The 16,078-nt window shown below is 34.6% G+C and overlaps 1 long non-coding RNA gene across 1 annotated transcript in view; it reads right to left on the bottom strand.

Moving 5' to 3' along the window:
- Positions 1–690: 690 nt before the first annotated feature.
- Positions 691–16,078, bottom strand: part of LOC108723199 (uncharacterized) — a 41,974-nt gene continuing 26,586 nt past the window's right edge. The window contains exon 3 of the long non-coding RNA XR_001936638.1: positions 691–761. This is a non-coding gene — a long non-coding RNA (uncharacterized lncRNA). The remainder of the gene's footprint in view (positions 762–16,078) is intronic.

Below are 16,078 nucleotides of genomic sequence, written 5' to 3'. Positions count from 1 at the left end.
ACTAACTAAACATTTACTTTCAATAAGTAAATGTTTATTCAATAAAAAAAATAAGATTCAATAATATTTTTTTAAATATATAATTAAATACAATTAATATGGTTATTGTATCACAAATGTATAGATATATGTTTACATTAAAAAAATATTTAGTTAGTATTTTTCAACAATCAAATATTTATTAAACTTTAGTACATTTTTTCAGTGCCTGCATTCAATTATGTGTATAATCTAGATTAAAAAATTAAAGAGCTGGATATGTGTATCTCGTTATCATACACATATACGACATGTTAAAATTTGATATTAATTGCAACATTCCAGATATTTAATATCTAGAAAAATCGTCGATTCGAAAAATGTTTGATATTATTAATTGCGCCCCGATTAAGTAACAGCGTATGAAACCCTAAACATTAACCCATCTACATTCCTGTATAAAATAAATTAATCAGAACACGGAATGGAAAAAAAGAAGACGGGAAAGGTGGAGCAAAAGCTCACAATGCTAACGAGCTGGCAATTCGATCCTGCAACAGGACCCAAGGGGCTAACACGAAGTTCTCCTCCTTCCCCTCCCACCCTGTTCTTTGTGCACTGGTCTTCTTTCCACCCGTGAGCTAAACCCGTCTGTTTCTGTCTCTCCTTTCGAAGTGCTCCGGCATACTCCATTTAATTCACTCACCGTGAAGAGCCTTCAGGTACGCCTTGCCTGCGTTGATCAGCTGCCTCGCGCCAGGATTGAACTTATCCAAGATATTCTAGAAAAACAAAAAAAAGCATCTTTCGTAAACTGCACACAACTGAGTTGAAACAGTCGAAACTCGAAAGTAAAAATTTGATTTTTTACAAACAATAAAAATCTTATCTTATTGATCTTTTATTTAAATTATTTCCTCATAAATAATTAATTATAAAAGAGAGAACTCCGATTCTAAGATCCTTCAGTTTCTATGTCTCTAGATTCTCTAGACTTTTATTTAACATCATATAAACACAAAGCATTTCAACTTTATAACTCTCATCCACTATCGCTTTAACTTCCATTTCATGTAAATGAATCGCTTGCGAGATACTTGTTTCGGTAAACGGCTGCCTCGATAGGTTTTCGAGATGTTAATCGGGAGTTAATGGATTGCGCAAGCCTATAATCGCCAATAGAAAACAATCGCGTTTCGGAAGATTATAATCTTATTAAATCTCCCCCCTCCCCAAATTAAACAATTCAGTTAACATAAAATTACAGTTTTTTTCGGTACATTTCAATCAATTTTTTGTTGTTTCAGTAAAATTTTGATTCATAGAACAAAACATTTTTCTGAGTGTGTGGTGCGTTTATTTTTCCTTCACGAAATGCTTAAAATATTATAAGATAAATGAATTATTAAATCGACTATCTCTTATATTTTAAAACAATTCAACAAGCTGTTATCTTCTACCTTGATGTTTTCGCCATTGCGTTCAGCAGAAAAAGCAGCTCAGTGAGCATTCAGTAATTTTTTTTATTAATGGTTTCTACACTTGTTAAATTCAACGAAGAATTAAAAGCAAAAAATCAATATATAAAATCAATATATAAAAAAATCACTAAGTGCTCACTGAGCTGCTTTGTCTGCTGAACGCAGTCAATGCTCTGCGATAGAAATTCTCCGACAAACGCTTTTAACGATAAGAACATTGTGTTGTGTTAAGCAATGCATGAATTATTGGTTGATAGGTAATTGAAGGCAATAACGTAAATTAATAGCGAGAAATGCAGTTAGAATTGATATGTTTGACTTTATCAAATGAAGAGTTATATAATACATTTTGTTGCGATAGTAAATGCAGAAATTGTTTAATAGACGATCGATAGTATAAATTGGCTATCAAACTTGAGCCATTATAGGTTCGTGAAACTTTGCTGTTGGGATGCAGAATCTAATGATTCGGAGAATCGAGGATTGAAGTACATATGGTTTCAGAATGGAAGATTAATTAAATCGTAATTAATATAATAATTAAATATATGTTGAATTATAATCAATGCTGTTTTGCAAAAATATCTACAAAGTTTAATTACTAAAGATTTTAAATTAGCTCTTCGGAACTGATCCCAAAATTTGTAACACAATTATTAACTGTAAGACTCCCATTTATGTTAATTAAAAGACACTAATTAATTTTAAAGAATTAATTTGACACAACTCGTATAAGAAAAAATGAATACTAAATATATTTCAATAAGAACAATTCAAATTTTTGTAACAAAGAAAATTGAATTTGACATTTATGACAAAGAGATTTATAATTGAGTGAATCCAATATACCCACCATCAGCTCTGGAGGGTTAGAAGAAAAATAGATATAAAATGTAAATATTAATTAGAGATATTAAATGTCCACAAATCTTCGATTTCTCACATGTTCTAATCTCCAGTTCCGCACGCAACGTCCCAAGAACATAAATCCCAAAATCTCGGTTAAGTCAACTCGGAGTTAAGATCAATGTTTTCCCAAAACGCGCAAGAATGCCCGAGGGACCGGTCCGTCGATCCCCGGGGGCGATTTCCGTGTCGGTGTGGCGCGGCGTCGTTCCGGAAGCGGGAACTGTTTTGAGGTTTCCTTTCCTTTCGGCAGCCGCGTTGCCGTCGAAGTTAAGGTGGCACTCACGAGGCGTAACTCCGCTGATGCGGTTACGATGTATCGATCCCAAGTAAGAGCGTGACGGCTAAATTAAACTCGGCTCACCCCCGACCTTCACGTTGCCCCCGGCTCTCGGCGGCGGGGCACCGCGGGGTAAGGGGCGGAGAACCGTCGCGTCAGGTGCGTCGGAAGGTAACAACGCTCGTCGTCGATTCAATAGCGCGCCAATTATCTCCTGCATTTCCTGCCGCTCGAAAATCCGCAAATTGTTGCTCGAAAGCAACGGTATTCTTTGAACTGCGGCCCGCGCGCGGCTTTATTAACTCGACAACAATTTGCTGAATCACGCGAGATCAACATGCTTCAATTCATATCCAACCGCGCCCAGTTTAATACACATACTCCCCGAACTTTATTCAAATACTTAAGTAATATACTGAAAAATGAATCTGGTATAATAACTACCAAGTGTTGAGTGAAATAATCAAATGTTCAGTTAATATAACCAAATTAATTTAACTTTTCTAAATATTTAGTGTAAGTATACCGAATATATAATAATGTAATTATACCAATATTGTTCGGAAATAATTAATTAATAATTAAAAAGCTAAAATTATTTTTACAAAGATTATATTAACCGAACATTTGATTAAAATTATTTCATTCAATATTTAGTAACACTGAGAGAAATGTTTGGTATGAATAATTATTATGTTATGTAAATTACAAAAACTTTCCTATTTTTTAATTAAATTAGAATAATCAAATTTTGATTAAAACAACACTATTTTTATATTAATTAAACATTTAAAAAATCGTATACCAAAATTTTTGATTAGGACAATTAAATTTTGATTGCAACATAATTTTTTAATTAAAAAATATGAAAGTTTTTATAATTTACATGCAACAAAATAATAGTTATTTATAGTATTATAACTTTCTAGCTCGAAACTGCAATGCAAATCAGCATGAAGTAGAAAAGTCAAATAAACGAGCTTAATTGATCTACATCGAAACTAGTTATTAAAACAACCATAAGAGATTATAAACTAGTTATGGTTATATATATCAAACATTTTTTTCAATGCATTATCAGTCTTTCTTTCAGTAACGTATAATTATTTTAGTAGTCCAGTAAAATTATGCTCAAATCTATATTTAGCTAAATTTTTAGATACTTCAGCGTAAAACCTTTTTTTCTGTGTAATAATGCACAAATAATGATAACGTTACTTAAAGGTTTAACGATGATGGAATTATATTTAATACGGGCTGAGCGTCATAGCTGTGAAAAGACTTTTGACATTTCCGCAGCTGGACAATGGCCGGCCACTTTCTTATGTAACTTCAACGGATCAACGTCGGAAAGCCGCGGGGCAAAATCGCCGTGAAAGAATGTTTACATGGGGTGAACGAACGATAGGAAATCGACCGCTCCTCCCCGCGTGTCGTAAGATGAATATCAGAGCTGTGTGTGCGCGTGGAACACGTAGGCACGTACTTATGGAGATTGGTAAGGCCCATTAAGACGCGTGCCGCGACTCGACGATGTGTTACGTAATGCGGATAAACGCTGGAATCCGCCGTAATTTTCCTCGGTACTCTTTTCCAAATTCCCACACGTTGTGAAGGCACACAGGAATTCTTACATTGTCAAAGGTGAAAATAATTATTTATGCACGAATGCGAACAAAAATTGTGAACAATCGAATCCCGTATATATAATTTTCAAATATATACATAGGAATGCTTACATTAAAATTATTAATTTATTTATAAATTTTCTTGCAGGGGGCAAAAAATTATTATTTATAAAAAAATGTGGATAAAAATTGTGTGCAATTAAATGCGATATAGATTTTGTTAAAATCTGCATTTAGGGTGCCAACTTCACGGACCATATTGTCAACCATGTTGACTTTTCTTTTCTCGTAAAAGACCTTTCACCTTTATTTCTGACACTTCATTAAATTGTTTGCTTTATTATTATTACCGTTTTACTCGTTATTTGCGAATATCGTTCACGCTATTTACTTTATTTTTCACCGTTCATTCGCCGTTCACGTCGGCCGCGCTTTTACGTCATTTATTTCGTTTCCGATATTTATGGCAATCGCTATTCATTATTTTAGCGCGAAAATTCCCGGTCTAACGCGGCTTATGACTCCAAGGGTGCCGCCATAAATCGCGACGGCTCGATCTGCTTTTTCGGAATTTACGGCAAAGTAAAAAGTGTCGTCGCCGGCCGACGGGGACCGAAAGTCCGAGCCCCGTGATCGATAAGGCCGCGGTAAATTTAGTCGGCCGATTCCGTTACAGTCCGCATAACTGGGCACTGCGAACGAAATGGACGCGGCCCCCCTCTAACATCTTTTATTGGCAGACAGCCACTCCGAAGAGAACAGGAAAGAGAAAAGAGAGAAAGAGAGAAAGAGAGGACGCAGGGAAGCCGGAGATGAAGTCCAAGCCGATGAATGTCGACTAACGGGATAGCGTTGCATGAATTTCGCGTGTGTGTGGCCGCGCTCGAACATCCGCGTGCGGTGCGGATTCTCCGTCTTGCTCGATGGCCACTCCTATTTATTCAACAAAAACCTATTTTCCGGGTTCACAAGACATACCTACACTGGAGAAAAATGTTCTCTATGATATGTGTGACTTACGAAAAAATCAAATTTGTTTTTCTATTTAAAATTTGATTATTCCAACAAAATTTTGATTAGAACAATAAAATTTAATTAAAAAGAAAGTTTTCATAAGTTAAGTAAATTAAAAATCTTGTCGTTCTAATAAAAATTTGATTAGAATAAAAGTTATTTCTTGCACACTAAAAATTATTTAAAATTTGTAAACTAGCGTTATCAGCAAGCGATTAGTTATTACTATATTTGGTGAAGCGTATTAATTGTTGTTACTTCTGAAACGTGATCTAAATCGTTGAAATTAATAAACTTCGATTTAACTAACAGTTCATTCAAGTCATTTTTTACAATTAGCATTTTGTAGAAAATTAATGATGACCCTAAAGAGAACCAACTTCTTATTTAAAGGGCCCACATTCGCTATATATGATTGAAGACATGACGAATATTTGATATATCTAATATTTTATAAAACACAATATTTTTAGAATATATATTATATGAATATTAAAAAGGGTAAATAGATTCATATAATATTCTAGAACTATTATATATAAATTCCTATTGTGCTTACAGGGTATTTACTAAAATATTGCAAACCAATACGCTAAATAAAATATATGCGGTAGTACAGACCCTTTTTCAATGTTCGAATAATCAATTACCGCAGTTTAATAACCATTTATTTCCACCACGCCATTGAGAGAAACGATAGAGAGACTGAGGACGGGCAGAGAGAAATGGAGAGAAGGAGAGACAGAGATCAAGGTGGATTCGCTGGACGACCCGGTGACCTCCTGAGCGTGGATTTACCGGTGGATCCTCTCGAAGGAGCGAATTCTGCGGTCGTAATTCACCGCGGTTACCGTTAAACGAGGAAAGAGCCTAACTGCTGCAGCGAAAGAGAGAAAGAGAGAGAATAACGTTGCCGTAGTGAACGTACAAAAATGCAGCCAGCTTCTGGCCAGGAGAGTGAAAATGGCCGAAGCGCTTTTCAACCACAGCGATTCGCTCGCGACATAATAGCGAGCTCTCCTGTTATCACATAACGGCTGCAAGAGCCGTAAGCCAAGACGTTGTGGTTTTCGTGACGATGCATCCGACACACGTTTCGTTAAACTTAACGATAATGGATACCTCGCGTTTTGTATGAGAGATCTGGGAAATTACCTGGATAGATCTTCGACTTTCTAGTCAATTTTTTAAAAATAATTATGTGTGAGCCCCGAGACAAGCTCAGCCTGGTGTTTGTGGTTAGTCTACATAGAAAGAACGGTTTCCTGAAGTATCTAAAAATTTAGTTAGATACAGATCTGAAAATAATTTTGTTGCACTATCAAAATAATTATGAAGGATGCTCAAACTGGTTTGCTGAAATATCAAAACTTTGCAGCATTTCTCATCATGCTTGAGATTACTACGTAATTATTTAGATGGTTCAACAAAATTACTTTCAGATGTGTATCTAGCTAAATTTGTAATTTCAGTAAAAATATGTGACTGTGGTAATGATACACAATCGTATTATATCTATTTGCTGAAAAATGGCATACGGAAAAAAAACACAGCTGAAAACTTCACTGATTCAGTAAATCTACAGTCGTAGTATACAGACAGTCAATTTTCTATGTTAAAGTAGCAAAGTTGAACAGCTGAATAACATTAGCGATTTGTTAAACCATCGAATCTTCTTAGTTACAGATATTGAATTCACGCAGTAAATTATAGATTTACTGTACCACTCAATTAATTTTTTTTTCCGTGGCACCGTTAATGACGTTATTTTGCGATTCTGATTAGAAGGTCTCTAGCGCAAACTGGTTGCTAAAATGTCGAAACATTGCAGCCTTGTTCAGCATACCTGAGATTCCTATATAATTATTTTCATATGCATAACAAAATTATTTTCAGATCGTATCTACACTAAGAAAAATGTTCTAATTAAACCAACAAAAAGACTCAACAAGAATGACATTTTAATGAAACCGAACAGAATTGCTAATTGTAAGTATCATAATTTTAAATTCTGTTTCTCACCAAAATGCCATTCTTTTTAAGCTTTTTTGTTAGTTTTATTAAGAACACTTTTTTCAGTGTAGTTAAATTTTTAAATACTTCAATAAAATTATTCCGTATATTACATGCTTTTACTGGCAGTTCGTTAAATAGAACGGAAGCATGTTCTGCATTTCGATATAAAATGTCCTTTTTTTTTTACAGTTCTCGCACGCGTGATAATTATAAATTCCAGAATTCGTGCCGCACCCCGCATGTAGGCAAGTATCATTTGTATAATTGCGTAGAAAAAGAAGGAAGTTGGGGGGGGGGAGAAAATCGGGTTACGAGGCCTAGATCAATATAATCAGTTGATTAAATAGTTTACGTAGGAAGAAAAATTGTATGTCGAGCAGTTTCTAATAAAAGAAAACCAGAAAACAAATGAAGGAAAGATACCGAAACAGAAAAAGATGGAAGTCGCGTGTAGTCACCTGGAACGACCTATAGGAGGTGGAAGCGATAGCAGCCAATATACCGTTAGTACCAAGGAAAACCGACATGTCAAACCGGTCGAATTTTTGGCGCACGCGATTGCACGTAAGCGCGGCCTGCGCCGTTTCGCAATCTTATGCAAACACAATTCCGTGTGTGCGTAAGTACGATCGAGGTGCAACGAAGGTCAATGTGCTCGTTTCGAATCAACGTCGTCGTGAATTATTTTTCTTTTCTCGATGCAAAAACAACGTGCAAAATATCTGGTACACGTCTCTTTATCTCATTTGAAGCTAATTTATTTAAGAATATATATCGCCTCTATCGAGAATGAATAGTTTATACGTCGCTTCCAAAGTTACACAACTGTAATGCGTAATTTTTTTAGTTATTATGAATAAGTTAATTTGTTAGTTAATTGTATCACTTTTGAAATAAGGGATATGTATAATATTCTGTTTTTATTATATCGCTATATATACAGAGGATAGACAAAATATTATGAATACCTGAGAAATACACTATCTTATTACCTGTTCTATTAATAAAAGTTACTTTGCAACACTTGAGTAGTATCAATGGAATGTCATATTACTTTTTTAGTAAATCTGTCAATTGCTTATATAAATGATATTGGAAGAGAAAATTCTTTTCACTCTATTTTTCAAAATTGCCCTCTAATCTCCAAAACTACACTATCCTGGCCAATGAAATTAGCCTAATTTAAATATTTTTGAAGAGTAGAATAAGAAACAAATTTCCTCCTCTCTCTCCAATATTTTTTATGTCATTAATTAGAAGACATTCTGCTAAAAGAATGGTATAATATTGTATGGTACATTATTCGAGCATGTATGATTTCAACAAGGATAGAATCTGTAGAGACAAATAGTAGGGCAATAAGAATCTTATTAATGGCATCTTATGGCAGTAGACTAACTTCTTATTAATAAAACAAGTAAATAATATATTTCTCAAGTACTCACATTATTTTGGCTATCCCTTATATAGGGTAGGATCGGGTATTATGAGCATTGCAGGTAATATGAGCACCCTTTATATTTCTGTAACGATTGGTACTAGTCAACTATTGTAAAAAGATGCATCTGTCTTCGCGACATTCCAATATGCTGCGAAGTTTGATCTAAATTTATGTACTTCGGATATTTATTATATTAAATAAGCAGATACGTTATTTTTTTATTTCTTATGTTTTATTTCTTACGTATTATTTTTGGTTACATCAATCAAACATTTGATTGGCATTTGTTCTAATAAAATGTTTCATATATATAGGTATATAAATATTTCAATCTTTCATTTTTGTATAATTTCAAAAAATTTCCTGTGCTTATATCATCCCTAAGGATGCTTATATTAGCATACTCAAAGGGTAATAAGAGCATCTGTATTTCAACATTTGCATTAAAATAATCAATTTCAATACTAAAATACATAAAACAACAAATCTATCAAATAGTATGCTTAAGATTTTATTATTCTTCAATATGCTAGATATATCAAAATATTTCCTTAAGGATGCTCATCATTATAGGGGTAAAGTTGTCGAAATCGCACCGGCTCTTAAATCGCACTACCTTGCTTAAAATTCAATTATTGTATTTATATACTTTCTTACGGGTTATTTAAGATCTACATGATACTGTAATGCTATTCTATTATACTCGTAACATGAAGTGCAACAAGAGCGTTATTTACATAAATAAAAAAATCGTGATAGCATTGCTTTCCAACGTATTTCATAGCAGAATTACAGAAAATATAAGTTAAATAGCCTAAGTCTTGACCATTCGTCGTGATTAGAATATTATTAAAATTAAATTAATAGGATTAAAGTTTGCTTTACATTTTTTTATAGATAAAATAAATAAAAGTTCAAAAAATGCTCTAGTTTCCTAAATCGCACCATAATCTAACTTCTTAAATCGCACGTTACCTAATATTTTTCCATTTCTTACATTTTTATTCCATTCATTATTATGTAAAAATATATATTGTAAATCTACGAAGTGTTTATTTTGTTTCACGTAGAAACTCCTTAAATTACTTCTTGAAATTATCATGTGTTTCAGAAATTACGAAAAATATATTCTTAAATTTTTAACAGCATAATAAGATACAATTTTTTCCTTTTCTTATGTAATTTTTAAATTTTTTACATTATCATAATGTTTTAAATAAGGAATATTGGTGTGTGGTGCGATTTAGACAACGAATTTCCTCGTTGCCTAAATCGCGCCACTGAAAAAATCCTGATTTTAAACGTTATAATAGCGCAAAAAAATTATGAAAAAATTACGTAAGAAAGGGAAAAGAGTACAGTTTATTACGCTGTAAAAAACTTAAGAACATTCTTCATAATTTCTGAGTTATGAGCCTTTAAGTAAAAAGTGGTACGATTTCGGCAACCTTACCTTACCCCATTTCTACCCTATGTGGCTAAAGAAAACTTTTCTTTATATATGTTATTTTTCTTTAGCCATTAAGAATTTATCCAGATTGTATTTTGCTGAATATTAAATTTCATAAAGTCAAAGTTTTAATGTTTAACAGAACTTGCATATTTCTGCTTTCTTTTCCTGAAAAATTTTCTTACAAATACCGTTGATATTTCCCGCAAAGTTGAATTCCGCTAAAATCCTTTAATTGCGAGACCATCAATCAAACCGAAAATGAAACTTTCCCTAGAATGGAATTGGAACCCTACCCTAAAACAGATGTAATCCTTACGCATTCACGTCCGCCACGAGTCCTTAATTACTCATTAAGAACGTCATCCGCAAGCAGCGCCTTTATAATTGCACATACGTTACCGACAGACTACGCCATTTAATCGTTTCGTTGCGGGACGAAACGAAAGCTCTCCTCGGCACTCCCTGCATCTCCATCTCCCCGACGGGGTCCTGACAAATTAGAGACACTCGCGGCTTTAATGAGTTTTGGTCCTAATTAAGCCCGGGGATTCCGGGCGAGCGTCAATACGTAAAGTTAACTGAAGGGCGTGCATGAATAATCCGGGCGAGAGCGATAACGCGTAATTATCATTAATTGGCTCTTCCGTGAGTAAAATCATGTTAGCTGCTGTAACTAACGAAACGACGAATTTTTCGCCGACGCGACGAGACTCTTCGAAGAACGGATCTTCGGATTATGTATTTGTAGAAGAAAAAGAAGCTGTCTCGGGGTAAGATTCCGGCGAATCCGGCGTAAGCCGCATTCCCGTGGCGAACGAACGCGAAAAGAAATTCCTTCATTATTAGCTTTTTAAGAATAGAAGCTCCTTAAGAGTCTCTCAAGAATACATCGTAGTCTCGGGAACTTTGATTTCAAAACTTTGAATTTTCACGCGCGTTTACGCGAGCAGAGGTCGATGCGGCGAAAATTCATTCGGGGAAAGCGGAAAACTCCGAACGGGCCACTTGGAGCGAATCGAGCGGAAAGTTCCCCCGGCGAAGTTACCCTCTTCGTTTCCGACAATGGACGGAAGAAACAGAGAAAAGAAACAGGAAGTCCTTCTCAAAAAAAAGTCCGCGGAGATTTACGCGAACAGCAGGAGAGCTCCGAAGGAAAGCCTCGCTCGAAGATCGGGGAAAATTGAGTTTCCCGGGGAGATCTTACTTCCCATCACTCCCACCTCTTGCCCCTCCTAACCCCTCTCGACGAAATTGTAGCCGTTCATTTATTTATCTCCTGTAAAGGATGCGCAAGCACGTACGCGATCGAAATGAAATTTTTAATAAATAAATAGCGCGCAACCCAGAAATTCACGGAGATAAATGCATGCATCGGCAGCGACGTGCCCGGTTTTCCAATGAGATAACCTGAAAATTGCATCATCCAACCGCCCGGAGCATCCCCAACGAGTCGAGATTACAGTACCTACGAATTTAACGACCTGGGAACGAATCTACCGCGGACGTACGAACTTTACAAGTATCAAAAAGTTTACGCATTCGCCCAAGTTTCGAGCGTTCAAGTTCGTGTGTCCGTGGCTACACAAATTCAAAATCCGAAATTCTAAGTTGCTCGCAGCAAGAATAGAGATTTGCGAAACCTATTTGCAGCTCCAGGAATCATTGAAAAAATTCAAATTTCGAGAATGATACGAAGAGAGACGTCATATACAGAACAAATCTTCAAGGGACGTTCAAAGAATATCCTAAAAATGTTCTGAAGACGTTCTAGGATATCCTTGGGATATCCCACGAATAAAGTGTGCTGTATCGGGGATCTGGGATAAGATTCTTAATATTGAACGGGGGATGTTCAAGTAAAATTGAAGGACTGAACAAATTCGACCGACAATGAAACTCTAGAAAGTTCACTTATTCGGATTTGAGAGTAACGCGATCATAAAAATAGATCTTCGAAATTGCACGTTCGGAAAGGGATCTAAAAAGCCTGAGGATCTGGGGATACCCGAGGGTTCCGAGATCCCGTGGCTCGCTAGTGTTTCAAGAGCAAATAGAAAGGAGCACAGTCTCTCGATCGCGGTGCTCGTACGTGTTGCACCGGGACCGGTTGTGCAACTGCAGCACGAAGGCACAACCGCGGTATACGCCATTGCGTTGCAGAAGGTCGTAGGTGGTCCCAGGTGGGTCAGTCGACCAACTGGTTTCCAGCGGCTTCGCGGAAACTACCTGGAAGATCACGTGCTTTCCCAACAAAATAAGTGCAATCGAGTTTTCCTCCTTATCGCGGAATAAGGCCATTACGGCGAAACGAGATATTCGAGTCTCGCAAGCCCGATTCTCATCACGAGTTCCAATCTTATTTACCAAATTCTTAATCAACTCATTCGTTTTCTGACGAGTAGGTACTACTGTATTTCGAGATATAGCTGTTGGAACCAAGTTTGTAAGCAAAAAAAAGGTAATTTCGGTAATTTTGATAATTTTATCTTCCGAGAGAGAACGTCATACAATTATAATAATTGTTTATCGTCCCTCAAAATTGAACTAAATTAATTATCAGTATAATAAGTCGAGCATCACGCGCCTTTAATTGGTTCATGTAAATGCAAATATCAAATTTTGAATGATCGCATTTTTCACGATACAACGTTGAAAATACACGAAGGAAACTATTGACTTGGCAAGAAACGATACGGAATTGTAAAGAACGGAATGCGAAAGATCGCGCTGAACGACGAGAAAGTCGCTTTCGCTTGGCCACTCCAGAGGAGATCGGCCACTTCTCGTGGTGAGCTGCGATTAAACGGAGCTCGATCCAGGGCCGTACTTTCTACAGTGTAACAGGATCCTATCATTTCCAACACCATCTGGTATGAAATAGCACAGTAATTTTAAATATGCAACTTTCAGATAATCAATCTAATTTCACTGAGATTTATTTCTTAATTTTATAAAACTTCAGAATGTTTAAAGTAAAAAATTTTAATAAAAAAAACCTTAAAACAGTTTTAACGCAGTTTTAATACATCCTTGGCTATAAGTATAATGCACTATTAATTAATTAAGATCTTAATTTCTCGAAAAAGGCGGAAGTAAAAATCAAAGAAGAATTAACAAAATATTAAAATCATTATGAAAATAAATATTATTTTTTAATAACATTGTTTTTTTAATTTACTCCTCGTTAGATACTGGACAATTTTCCTCAGTTTGTAGGGGTATTTTATACTTGTAATCAAGGCTGTATTATGAAAATTTTGAACTTTTATTTAGAAGTTATATCTAAGAGATATAATGATTTAAAAGTTGAGGCAAACAAAGATTATTATTTCACAACTGCTCGAAATATCTTAAAACTTGTAAAGACATCTTTCTTTTGCAATAAATAAACACTTATATTGAAATTAAATTTTCAGAAAATTCTGTGTAGAACTTGGGAATCCATGTCATTTTAGAAATACTTGAAAAATTTCAAAGTCATTGAAGAACGTTGATAATCTCCAGTCTGGGCTCTAAAAATTCACAATAAATATTGGAATTTCCGATAAACTGTGAGACTCCAAATTCCATAGATCCGAGAATCTATGAATGCGAGAATTCAGGCATGTAAGCGCTGCTTTTAAGACCATTCGAAATGTTTTAGAACTTGGGAAATCAATCGGAATGTCTGGTCAGCGCACTGGAACGAGAGAAACACGATCAGCCGAGGAGCAATATCGCCGGATTGGAAACTGGTGCTAGCCATCGCGAGCGAAGTCGGTTACGTCCGATTTGTTGCGGGGTGAACGATCTCGTTACAGCTTTATGCGCGATTACAAACCGTGGCCTCGACCGCGCCACGGAGGGAGATGGGGAGGTATTGCCGTCATGTGAAAGCAGCAGCGAACGTCTTTAATTATTAACTTTCTATGTGTCATTATTACGGAAAAGCCGTAAACGTGAGCATCAGATTGCAAGATGCGAGCCAATCGGTTATAATTACGCGTCCTATTCCTGTAGAAAATACCTCGCTTATTCTCTAACTGCACTACAAGTCCAAGTAGTAAGTATGTAATAATGTTCATATATGTGTGTGATTTAGTTTTCCGTGTAAAAATCACATTATATTACACGTTTAAATATGTAAATCCATTTTTATATGCAGTATGTTATCTTTACGCGGAAAGCTAAACCACACATACATATAAAGTCACTTAGTACGGAAAGAACAAATTTGCTGAAACAAAAAAAAACATCTTACAACGAGAAATTAAAGGAATTAATTCTTAATGAATTCAATTTATTGTTCCATCATACAAATTGAATTAATAAGTTTTAACTGTACTTAGTCTTTCTCAATGAATTCCTATTCCTACATCAATTGCATATTAAAAGAATTAAATTTTAAAGCAAGAAAATCTTAAAAGTGTAATTTCAACAAAACTTATTTTGCTAAATCTTTAGAAATTAACTATATACGGAAAATAATTTTATAAATAAAAATAATTATGAAAGACGCTCAAAATGCAAATTAAATTACCTAAATTTTTTGAGACATTATTTATCATATTTGAATTTTTTATATAACTATCTTAATGATTTAACAAAATTATTATATTTTTAAATGTTCCAAGAGTTATTTTCAAATTTGTATCTATATTTTTAAATACTTCAGCAAAATCATCCTTTCCGTGTACACACTTATAAGAGAAATTTCACAACTGTCCGGAACCGATTTGATTTTCCATGAAGTATGTTGTTAAACACGAAAATTTAAAAGACACGTATTTTTTTTACATGTGCCCTAACTCATGTTTAAGAGGTGAAACATTCCTTTGAAAAAAAAAACGGTATTTTTCTTTCGAGGCGAATATCGTCGGAAGTATAAAAGATAGAAAAAAATTTTTTAAACAAAAGTCGTACGGTTTCAAGAGTACTTCAATGTTGTGAAGAAAAAACTTTTTTAATTTTTTTGTTTAACAATTGTTAACATTAATTTTCGTGTTTAACAACATATTTCATGGAGAATCAAATCGGTTCCGGACAGTTGTGAAACTTCCCTTGTTAGATATGCAATGTACCTATCTGTTTATAACACCGATACGTACAGCTTGCTAGAGTCTCAAACAGATTCATGTCAAATTAAATACAATGACTTTAAGATCAAACGACTGAGAGAGCGGGATGAATGATTTAAAATTCACTCTCTGATTCACTCCCAGTCACTTTGGTTTACTCGATTAACCTTCCTCGATCGTCCATGAACAGTTACTCTCATACCCAACCATTATGCTTTTTCTACTGTGAGATGTGAGGTTTTATTATCTCGATTATCCACCATTCCTCCTTTCACCGACCGTTGCTACAGTTATACAGTTCGGAATTTTATAGAATCGATTCAAGGAGTGATTCATCGCTCTCGTGTAAAAATATTATGAAATATTATGAAATAATTTTACGTAATACACTGGAAAAAAGAGTCTGGTTGCATTAAATTGAAATTCTGGTAAAAAATGGACAAGAATTTTCTGGTTGAATCTATTATGATTCTAATTAAGATAACCAGAAGTCTGACTGATATGATCAGAATCTTTTGGTTCACTTATTTTCAACAAGAAATTTTTCTCAGTGTATAACTTTATACGTAAAGATATGTATATATTTGTTACACAAACTGTATAAAATTAATATATAATTAATTTATTGTATAATATCATACATCAATTATTTATTATTATAAAAGTAATAATAATCAATAATGACGACTTTATTATCACAACCCAGAATGTTAATATTTAATTGACTTCCCTATTATTTCGATAATATTATTAATAATTTATCGACGAGAATTATGCCGCTACGTTTAAACATTATTTATTAACTCCCACAGAGTTTAAGCGT

This window comes from Mycetomoellerius zeteki, unplaced genomic scaffold (assembly GCF_001594055.1).
Source record: "Mycetomoellerius zeteki isolate Tzet28-1 unplaced genomic scaffold, Tzet1.0 scaffold227, whole genome shotgun sequence".
NCBI classification, from domain to species: Eukaryota; Metazoa; Arthropoda; class Insecta; order Hymenoptera; family Formicidae; genus Mycetomoellerius; species Mycetomoellerius zeteki.
This window is presented reverse-complemented; position numbering and strand designations above follow the sequence as displayed.